We start from the raw sequence: 10,488 nt of genomic DNA, 5'->3' as shown, positions 1-10,488 counted from the left end.
GCCTTCTGTGGCAAAGAATCCCACAGATTTACCACCCTCTGACCAAAGAAATCCCTCCTCATTTCCTTCCTAAGGGAACGTCCTTTATTTCTGAGGCTGTGCCCTCTGGTCCTAGACTCTCCCACCAGTGGAAACATCCTCTCCACATCCACTCTATCCAGGCCTGGATAATTAATTGGATGGTTAAAGATTCGAGTCCTTAAGTCATATTAAGGCAGTCCGGTGGCACGGGTGCTGTCTGTATGGAGTTTGCACGTTCTCCCCGTGACCTACATGGGTTTTCTCCGAGATCTTCGGTTTCCTCCCACACTCCAAAGACGTACAGGTTTGTAGGTTAATTGGCTTGGGTTTGTATACTTGGTATAAGTGTAAATTGTCCCCTAGTGTGTGTAGGATAGTGTGAATGTGCGGGGATTGCTGGCCTGCACAGACTCGGTGGGCCGAAGGGCCTGTTTCCGTGCTGTATCTCTAAAAACATAATCTGGAGATGCTGGTTTTCACACTTCTGTACCTTTTGCCCGATGGGGGAGGGGAGAAGAGGGAGTGGCCGGGGTGAGACTGGTCCTTGATGATGCTGCTGGCCTTGCCGAGGCAGCGTGAGGTGTAGATGGGGTCAATGGAAGGGAGGTTGGCTTGTGTGATGGTCTGGGCTGCGTCCGCAACTCTCTGCGATTTCTTGTGGAAAGTTTGTGGATTAGACTCTCCCCAGAAGAACGTAAAGAGGGGACTCTGGTCTGGAAGGGAAGGTCTCAAGGGGGTGGTGAGGGGAACTCTTACATTATGTATCAAACTCTAAATAACATACAGCAGTCCCCAAAGATTCCCATCACCTGACTGCAACCAAATGGTAGATATACACCATCAGCCAAAACATTATGACCGCCTGCCTAATATGCTGTTGGAAACAGGCCGTTGAGAAAAGAAAAGAGGAGAGGAAAGAAAAGGTGGGGAGAGAGGGAAGGGGGGAGGTGGGGAGAGAGGGATGGGGGGAGGTGGGGAGAGAGGGATGGGGGGAGGTGGGGAGAGAGGGAAGGGGGGAGGTGGGGAGAGAGGGAAGGGGGGAGGTGGGGAGAGAGGGATGGGGGGAGGTGGGGAGAGAGGGAAGGGGGGAGGTGGGGAGAGAGGGAAGGGGGGAGGTGGGGAGCGAGGGATGGGGGGAGGTGGGGAGAGAGGGAGGGGGGAGGTGGGGGGATGGGGAGAGAGGGAAGGGGGAGATCGGGAGAGAGGGAAGGGGGAGTTGGGGAGAGAGGGAAGGGGGGAGGTGGGGAGAGAGGGAAGGGGGGAGGTGGGGAGAGAGGGAAGCGGGAGGTGGGAGAGAGGGAGGGGGGAGGTGGGGAGAGAGGGAAGGGGGAGGTGGGGAGAGAGGGAAGGGTGGAGGTGGGAAGTGGGGAGCGAGGGAAGGGGGAGGTGGGGAGAGAGGGGAGGGGGAGGTGGGGAGAGAGGGAAGGGGGGAGGTGGGGAGAGAGGGAAGGGGGGAGGTGGGGAGAGAGGGAAGGGGGGAGGTGGGGGGAGAGGGAAGGGGGGAGGTGGGGAGAGAGGGAAGGGGGGAGGTGGGAAGTGGGGAGAGTGGGAAGGGGGGAGGTGGGGAGAGTGGGAAGGGGGGAGGTGGGGAGAGAGGGAGGGGGAGGTGGGGAGAGAGGGGAGAGAGAGAGATGTCTGCTGGGGGGACGGGGGGGCGACTGAAGGGGATAGAGGGGAGTGGTACATGATCCTCTATTCCCTGCACATTCACGTGCCGATCCAAAAGTCTCTTGAATATCACGATCATACTTGCCTCCACCACTACCCCTGGCAATGCGTTCCAGGCCCCCACCACTCTCTGTGTACAAAACCCGCCCCTCACACCTGCATTAAACTTTCCCCCTCTCATCTTATATCTACGCCCTCTCATGTTGGACATTTCCACCCAGGGGCCAAGTTTAGAAACATAGAAACATAGAAAACAGGTGCAGGAGGAGGCCATTCGGCCCTTCGAGCCAGCACCGCCATTCATTGTGATCATGGCTGATCATCCACAATCAGTAACCCGTGCCTGCCTTCTCCCCATACCCCTTGATTCCGCTAGCCCCTAGAGCTCTATCTAACTCTCTTTTAAATTCATCCGGTGATTTGGCCTCCACTGCCTTCTGTGGCAGAGAATTCCACAAATTCACAACTCTCTGGGTGAAAAAAGTTTGTTCTCACCTCAGTTTTAAATGGCCTCCCCTTTATTCTTAGACTGTGTGTGGCCCCTGGTTCTGGACTCATCCAACATTGGGAGCATTTTCCCTGCATCTAGCTTGTCCAGTCCTTTTGTAACGCGGGTTCCATCCCGACTACGGGTGCTGCCTGTACGGAGTTTGTACGTTCTCCCCGTGACCTGCGTGGGTTTTCTCCGAGATCTTCGGTTTCCTCCCACACTCCAAAGACGTACAGGTTTGTAGGTTAATTGGCTTGGGTTTGTATACTTGGTATAAGTGTAAATTGTCCCCTAGTGTGTGTAGGATAGTGTGAATGTGCGGGGATTGCTGGCCTGCACAGACTCGGTGGGCCGAAGGGCCTGTTTCCGCGCTGTATCTCTAAAAACATAATCTGGAGATGCTGGTTTTCACACTTCTGTACCTTTTGCCCGATGGGAGAGGGGAGAAGAGGGAGTGGCCGGGGTGAGACTGGTCCTTGATGATGCTGCTGGCCTTGCCGAGGCAGCGTGAGGTGTAGATGGGGTCAATGGAAGGGAGGTTGGCTTGTGTGATGGTCTGGGCTGCGTCCGCAACTCTCTGCGATTTCTTGCGGAAAGTTTGTGGATTGGACTCTCCCCAGAAGAACATAAAGAGGGGACTCTGGTCTGGAAGGGAAGGTCTCAAGGGGGTGGTGAGGGGAACTCTTACATTATGAATCAAACTCTAAATAACATACAGCAGTCCCCAAAGATTCCCATCACCTGACTGCAACCAAATGGTAGATATACACCATCAGCCAAAACATTATGACCGCCTGCCTAATATGCTGAAGGAAACAGGCCGTTGAGAAAAGAAAAGAGGAGAGGAAAGAAAAGGTGGGGAGAGAGGGAAGGGGGGAGGTGGGGAGAGAGGGATGGGGGGAGGTGGGGAGAGAGGGATGGGGGGAGGTGGGGAGAGAGGGAAGGGGGGAGGTGGGGAGAGAGGGAAGGGGGGAGGTGGGGAGAGAGGGATGGGGGGAGGTGGGGAGAGAGGGAAGGGGGAGGTGGGGAGAGAGGGAAGGGGGGAGGTGGGGAGAGAGGGAAGGGGGGAGGTGGGGAGAGAGGGAAGGGGGGAGGTGGGGAGAGAGGGATGGGGGGAGGTGGGGAGAGAGGGATGGGGGGAGGTGGGGAGAGAGGGAAGGGGGGAGGTGGGGAGAGAGGGAAGGGGGGAGGTGGGGAGAGAGGGATGGGGGGAGGTGGGGAGAGAGGGAAGGAGGGAGGTGGGGAGAGAGGGAAGGGGGGAGGTGGGGAGAGAGGGAAGGGGGGAGGTGGGGAGAGAGGGAAGGGGGGAGGTGGGGGGATGGGGAGAGAGGGATGGGGGAAGTGGGGAGAGAGGGAAGGGGGATGGGGAGGTGGGGAGAGAAGGAAGGGGGGAGGTGGGGAGAGAGGGAAGGGGGGAGATGGGGAGAGAGGGAAGGGGGGAGGTGGGGAGAGAGGGAAGGGGGATGGGGAGAGAGGGAAGGGGGGAGATGGGGAGAGAGGGAAGGGGGGAGGTGGGGAGAGAGGGAAGGGGGATGGGGAGGTGGGGAGAGAAGGAAGGGGGGAGGTGGGGGGAGAGGGATGGGGGAGGTGGGGAGAGAGGGAAGGGGGAGGTGGGGAGAGAGGGAAGGGGGGAGGTGGGGAGAGAGGGAAGGGGGAGGTGGGGAGAGAGGGAAGGGGGAGGTGGGGAGAGAGGGAAGGGGGAGGTGGGGAGAGAGGGAAGGGGGGAGGTGGGGAGAGAGGGAAGGGGGAGGTGGGGAGAGAGGGAAGGGGGGAGGTGGGGAGAGAGGGAAGGGGGAGGTGGGGAGAGAGGGAAGGGGGGAGGTGGGGGGAGAGGGAAGGGGGAGGTGGGAAGTGGGGAGAGTGGGAAGGGGGGAGGTGGGGAGAGTGGGAAGGGGGGAGGTGGGGAGAGAGGGAGGGGGGAGGTGGGGAGAGAGGGGAGGGGGATGGGGAGGTGGGGAGAGAGGGGAGGGGGAGGTGGGAAGTGGGGAGAGTGGGAAGGGGGGAGGTGGGGAGAGTGGGAAGGGGGGAGGTGGGGAGAGAGGGAGGGGGGAGGTGGGGAGAGAGGGGAGAGAGAGAGATGTCTGCTGGGGGGACGGGGGGGGGGGGGGACTGAAGGGGATAGAGGGGAGTGGTACATGATCCTCTATTCCCTGCACATTCACGTGCCGATCCAAAAGTCTCTTGAATATCACGATCATACTTGCCTCCACCACTACCCCTGGCAATGCGTTCCAGGCCCCCACCACTCTCTGTGTACAAAACCTGCCCCTCACACCTGCATTAAACTTTCCCCCTCTCATCTTATATCTACGCCCTCTCATGTTGGACATTTCCACCCAGGGGCCAAGTTTAGAAACATAGAAACATAGAAAACAGGTGCAGGAGGAGGCCATTCGGCCCTTCGAGCCAGCACCGCCATTCATTGTGATCATGGCTGATCATCCACAATCAGTAACCCGTGCCTGCCTTCTCCCCATACCCCTTGATTCCGCTAGCCCCTAGAGCTCTATCTAACTCTCTTTTAAATTCATCCGGTGATTTGGCCTCCACTGCCTTCTGTGGCAGAGAATTCCACAAATTCACAACTCTCTGGGTGAAAAAAGTTTGTTCTCACCTCAGTTTTAAATGGCCTCCCCTTTATTCTTAGACTGTGTGTGGCCCCTGGTTCTGGACTCATCCAACATTGGGAGCATTTTCCCTGCATCTAGCTTGTCCAGTCCTTTTGTAACGCGGGTTCCATCCCGACTACGGGTGCTGCCTGTACGGAGTTTGTACGTTCTCCCCGTGACCTGCGTGGGTTTTCTCCGAGATCTTCGGTTTCCTCCCACACTCCAAAGACGTACAGGTTTGTAGGTTAATTGGCTTGGGTTTGTATACTTGGTATAAGTGTAAATTGTCCCCTAGTGTGTGTAGGATAGTGTGAATGTGCGGGGATTGCTGGCCTGCACAGACTCGGTGGGCCGAAGGGCCTGTTTCCGTGCTGTATCTCTAAAAACATAATCTGGAGATGCTGGTTTTCACACTTCTGTACCTTTTGCCCGATAGGAGAGGGGAGAAGAGGGAGTGGCCGGGGTGAGACTGGTCCTTGATGATGCTGCTGGCCTTGCCGAGGCAGCGTGAGGTGTAGATGGGGTCAATGGAAGGGAGGTTGGCTTGTGTGATGGTCTGGGCTGCGTCCGCAACTCTCTGCGATTTCTTGCGGAAAGTTTGTGGATTGGACTCTCCCCAGAAGAACGTAAAGAGGGGACTCTGGTCTGGAAGGGAAGGTCTCAAGGGGGTGGTGAGGGGAACTCTTACATTATGTATCAAACTCTAAATAACATACAGCAGTCCCCAAAGATTCCCATCACCTGACTGCAACCAAATGGTAGATATACACCATCAGCCAAAACATTATGACCGCCTGCCTAATATGCTGAAGGAAACAGGCCGTTGAGAAAAGAAAAGAGGAGAGGAAAGAAAAGGTGGGGAGAGAGGGAAGGGGGGAGGTGGGGAGAGAGGGAAGGGGGGAGGTGGGGAGAGAGGGAAGGGGGGAGGTGGGGAGAGAGGGATGGGGGGAGGTGGGGAGAGAGGGAAGGGGGGAGGTGGGGAGAGAGGGATGGGGGGGAGGTGGGGAGAGAGGGAAGGGGGGAGGTGGGGAGAGAGGGAAGGGGGGAGGTGGGGAGAGAGGGAGGGGGGAGGTGGGGGGATGGGGAGAGAGGGAAGGGGGAGATGGGGAGAGAGGGAAGGGGGAGTTGGGGAGAGAGGGAAGGGGGGAGGTGGGGAGAGAGGGATGGGGGGAGGTGGGGAGGGAGGGAAGGGGGGAGGTGGGGAGGGAGGGAAGGGGGGAGGTGGGGAGAGAGGGAAGGGGGGAGGTGGGGAGGGAGGGAAGGGGGGATGGGGAGAGAGGGAAGGGGAGGTGGGGAGAGAGGGAAGGAGGGAGGTGGGGAGAGAGGGAAGGGGGGAGGTGGGGAGAGAGGGAAGGAGGGAGGTGGGGAGAGAGGGAGGGGGAGGTGGGGGGATGGGGAGAGAGGGAAGGGGGAGGTGGGGGGAGAGGGAAGGGGGAGGTGGGAAGTGGGGAGCGAGGGAAGGGGGGAGGTGGGGAGAGAAGGAAAGGGAGAGGTGGGGAGAGAGGGATGGGGGGAGGTAGGGAGAGGGGAGGTGGGGAGAGAGGGGAGGGGGAGGTGGGAAGTGGGGAGAGTGGGAAGGGGGGAGGTGGGGAGAGAGGGAGGGGGAGGTGGGGAGAGAGGGGAGGGGGATGGGGAGGTGGGGAGAGAGGGGAGGGGGATGGGGAGGTGGGGAGAGTGGGAAGGGGGGAGGTGGGGAGAGTGGGAAGGGGGGAGGTGGGGAGAGAGGGAGGGGGGAGGTGGGGAGAGAGGGGAGGGGGATGGGGAGGTGGGGAGAGAGGGGAGGGGGATGGGGAGGTGGGGAGAGTGGGAAGGGGGGAGGTGGGGGAGAGTGGGAAGGGGGGAGGTGGGGAGAGAGGGAGGGGGGAGGTGGGGAGAGAGGGGAGAGAGAGAGATGTCTGCTGGGGGGACGGGGGGGGGGACTGAAGGGGATAGAGGGGAGAGGTACATGATCCTCTATTCCCTGCACATTCACGTGCCGATCCAAAAGTCTCTTGAATATCACGATCATACTTGCCTCCACCACTACCCCTGGCAATGCGTTCCAGGCCCCCACCACTCTCTGTGTACAAAACCCGCCCCTCACACCTGCATTAAACTTTCCCCCTCTCATCTTATATCTACGCCCTCTCATGTTGGACATTTCCACCCAGGGGCCAAGTTTAGAAACATAGAAACATAGAAAACAGGTGCAGGAGGAGGCCATTCGGCCCTTCGAGCCAGCACCGCCATTCATTGTGATCATGGCTGATCATCCACAATCAGTAACCCGTGCCTGCCTTCTCCCCATACCCCTTGATTCCGCTAGCCCCTAGAGCTCTATCTAACTCTCTTTTAAATTCATCCGGTGATTTGGCCTCCACTGCCTTCTGTGGCAGAGAATTCCACAAATTCACAACTCTCTGGGTGAAAAAAGTTTGTTCTCACCTCAGTTTTAAATGGCCTCCCCTTTATTCTTAGACTGTGTGTGGCCCCTGGTTCTGGACTCATCCAACATTGGGAGCATTTTCCCTGCATCTAGCTTGTCCAGTCCTTTTGTAACGCGGGTTCCATCCCGACTACGGGTGCTGCCTGTACGGAGTTTGTACGTTCTCCCCGTGACCTGCGTGGGTTTTCTCCGAGATCTTCGGTTTCCTCCCACACTCCAAAGACGTACAGGTTTGTAGGTTAATTGGCTTGGGTTTGTATACTTGGTATAAGTGTAAATTGTCCCCTAGTGTGTGTAGGATAGTGTGAATGTGCGGGGATTGCTGGCCTGCACAGACTCGGTGGGCCGAAGGGCCTGTTTCCGCGCTGTATCTCTAAAAACATAATCTGGAGATGCTGGTTTTCACACTTCTGTACCTTTTGCCCGATGGGAGAGGGGAGAAGAGGGAGTGGCCGGGGTGAGACTGGTCCTTGATGATGCTGCTGGCCTTGCCGAGGCAGCGTGAGGTGTAGATGGGGTCAATGGAAGGGAGGTTGGCTTGTGTGATGGTCTGGGCTGCGTCCGCAACTCTCTGCGATTTCTTGTGGAAAGTTTGTGGATTAGACTCTCCCCAGAAGAACGTAAAGAGGGGACTCTGGTCTGGAAGGGAAGGTCTCAAGGGGGTGGTGAGGGGAACTCTTAAATTATGAATCAAACTCTAAATAACATACAGCAGTCCCCAAAGATTCCCATCACCTGACTGCATCCAAATGGTAGATATACACCATCAGCCAAAACATTATGACCGCCTGCCTAATAATCTGCTGGTCCTCCGTGTGCAGCCCCATACGCAGCAGGGTGCGATACACTGTGTATTGTGACACATTCCTCCCGTGACCACCATTAACATTTTCTGTGACTTGTGCCAGTCGACCTTCTGTGGGTTCGGACCAGATGGGATAGCCTTCGTTGCCCTCGCGCACCGATGAGCCTTGGGCGCCCAACACCCTGTCTGTCGCCAGTTTGTGGTTTGTCCCTCCTCGGACCACTGTCGGTGGGTACTCACCACTGCTGACCGGGAGCGCCCCACAAGCCTTGCCGTTTCAGAGATGCTCTGACCCAGTCGTCTGGCCATAACAATTTGGCCGTTGTCAAAGTCGCTCAGGTCTTTACTCCTGCCCATTTCTCCTGCATCCAACACGTCAACTTCAAGAACTGACTGTTCACTTGCTGCCTAATATATCCCACCCCTTGACAGGTGCCATTGTCACAAGATAATCAATGTTATTCACTTCGCCTGTCAGTGGTCATAATGTTTTGGCTCATCGGTGTAAGAGTAAATTTATAGGAATAAACAGAGCAAAATTCTGTTTAAAAAAAAACGAATGTAGAAACGTAGGAAAAGTTTAGAGGAATAAGGCCTGAAACTGCGATCACGACTAGCTTAGATGGAGGTATCTTGGTCAGCACGGATGATTTGGGTTGAAGGGCCTGTTTCTATGCTGTATGACCCTATGAAATACCCAGCATAGTTTCTCTCAGAGGTATTTTTGTTCAAAAGAGAGTTAGATGGAGCTCTAGGGGCTAGTGGAATCAAGGGATATGGGGAGAAGGCAGGCACGGGTTACTGATTGTGGATGACCAGCCATGATCACAATGAATGGCGGTGCTGGCTCGAAGGGCAAATGGCCTCCTCCTACACCTAGTTTCTATGTTTCTATGTTCATTAGAAATAAGCCATTCGACCCATCAAGTCTACTCCAACATTCAATCATGGCTGATCTATCTCTCCCTCCTAACCCCATTCTCCTGCGTTCTCCCCATAACCCCTGACACCCGCACTAATCAAGAATCTAACTCTCTCTGCCTTGCAAATATCCATTGACGGCCTCCACAGCCTTCTGTGGCAAAGAATCCCACAGATTCACCACCCTCTGACTAAAGAAATCCCTCCTCATCTCCTTCCTAAGGGAACGTCCTTTAATTCTGAGGCTGTGCCCTCTGGTCCTAGACTCTCCCACCAGTGGAAACATCCTCTCCACATCCACTCTATCCAGGCCTGGATAATTAATTGGATGGTTAAAGATTCGAGTCCTTAAGTCATATTAGGGCGGCCCGGTGGCGCAGCGGTAGAGTTGCTGCCTTACAACGAATGCAGCGCCGGAGACCCGGGTTCGATCCCCAGCACGGGCGCTGTCTGTACGGAGTTTGTACGTTCTCCCCGTGACCTGCGTGGGGTTTTCTCCGAGATCTTCGGTTTCCTCCCGCACTCCAAAGACGTGCAGGTTTGTAGGTTAATTGGCTCGGTAAATGTAAAAATTGTCCCTAGTGGGTGTAGGATTGTGTTAGTGTGCGGGGATCGCTGGTCGGCGCGGACCCGGTGGGCCGAAAGGGCCTGTTTCCGCGCTGTGTCTCTAAACTAAACTAAGGTTGAGACTTCGACTTCAAAGAAAGGGAGAAACAGCAGATTCTGGCTGTTGGTGGAAAATTGCCTTTGTGGGATTCCAAATCTAAACTAATGAGGCACCCCACCCCTTCCCAAATGGGGCCTAATTTATAGGCATGCTTGCTGGCCACTTAACTTTGATCAATTCTCGTAAGAGGTGTAATTTGGACTATTTCCCCTTACTCATTCTTAAATATAGAACATAATATGCCTTGATTCGGTCCCTAATGTGAGGCAAACACTTTGGTCTGATGTTGAAACAAGGAAGTGCAGATGCTGGTTAATGCTGGAGTAAGAAAATAACTGCAGATGCTGGTACAAATCGAAGGTATTTATTCACAAAATGCTGGAGTAACTCAGCAGGTCAGGCAGCATCTCAGGAGAGAAGGAATGGGTGACGTTTCGGGTCGAGACCCAAAGGGGCTCGACCCGAAACGTCACCCATTCCTGAAGACGGGTCTCGACCCGAAACGTCACCCATTCCTTCTCTCCTGAGATGCTGCCTGACCCGCTGAGTTACTCCAGCATTTTGCGAATAAAGTGCTGGAGTAACTCAGCAGGTCAGGCATCGTCTCTGGAGATCATGGATGGGCGACGTTTCAGCTCGAGACTGAAGGAGGGCCTCGACCCGAAATGCCACCTGCCCACACGTCACCAATCTCACTGTGTAGGGAGGAACTTCAGATGCTGGTTTACGCCGAAGACAGACACAACAAGTAACTCAGTGGGTCAGGCAGCATCTCTGGAGAACACTGTGAGCAGTTTTGGGCCCCATATCTGAGGAAGGATGTGCTGGCCCTGGAGAGGATCCAGAGGAGGTTTACAAGAACGATCCCAGGAATGAGTGGGT

Source organism: Rhinoraja longicauda, chromosome 38 (genome assembly GCF_053455715.1).
Source record: "Rhinoraja longicauda isolate Sanriku21f chromosome 38, sRhiLon1.1, whole genome shotgun sequence".
Taxonomy (NCBI): domain Eukaryota; kingdom Metazoa; phylum Chordata; class Chondrichthyes; order Rajiformes; family Arhynchobatidae; genus Rhinoraja; species Rhinoraja longicauda.
Note: the sequence above shows the minus strand (reverse complement) of the source record.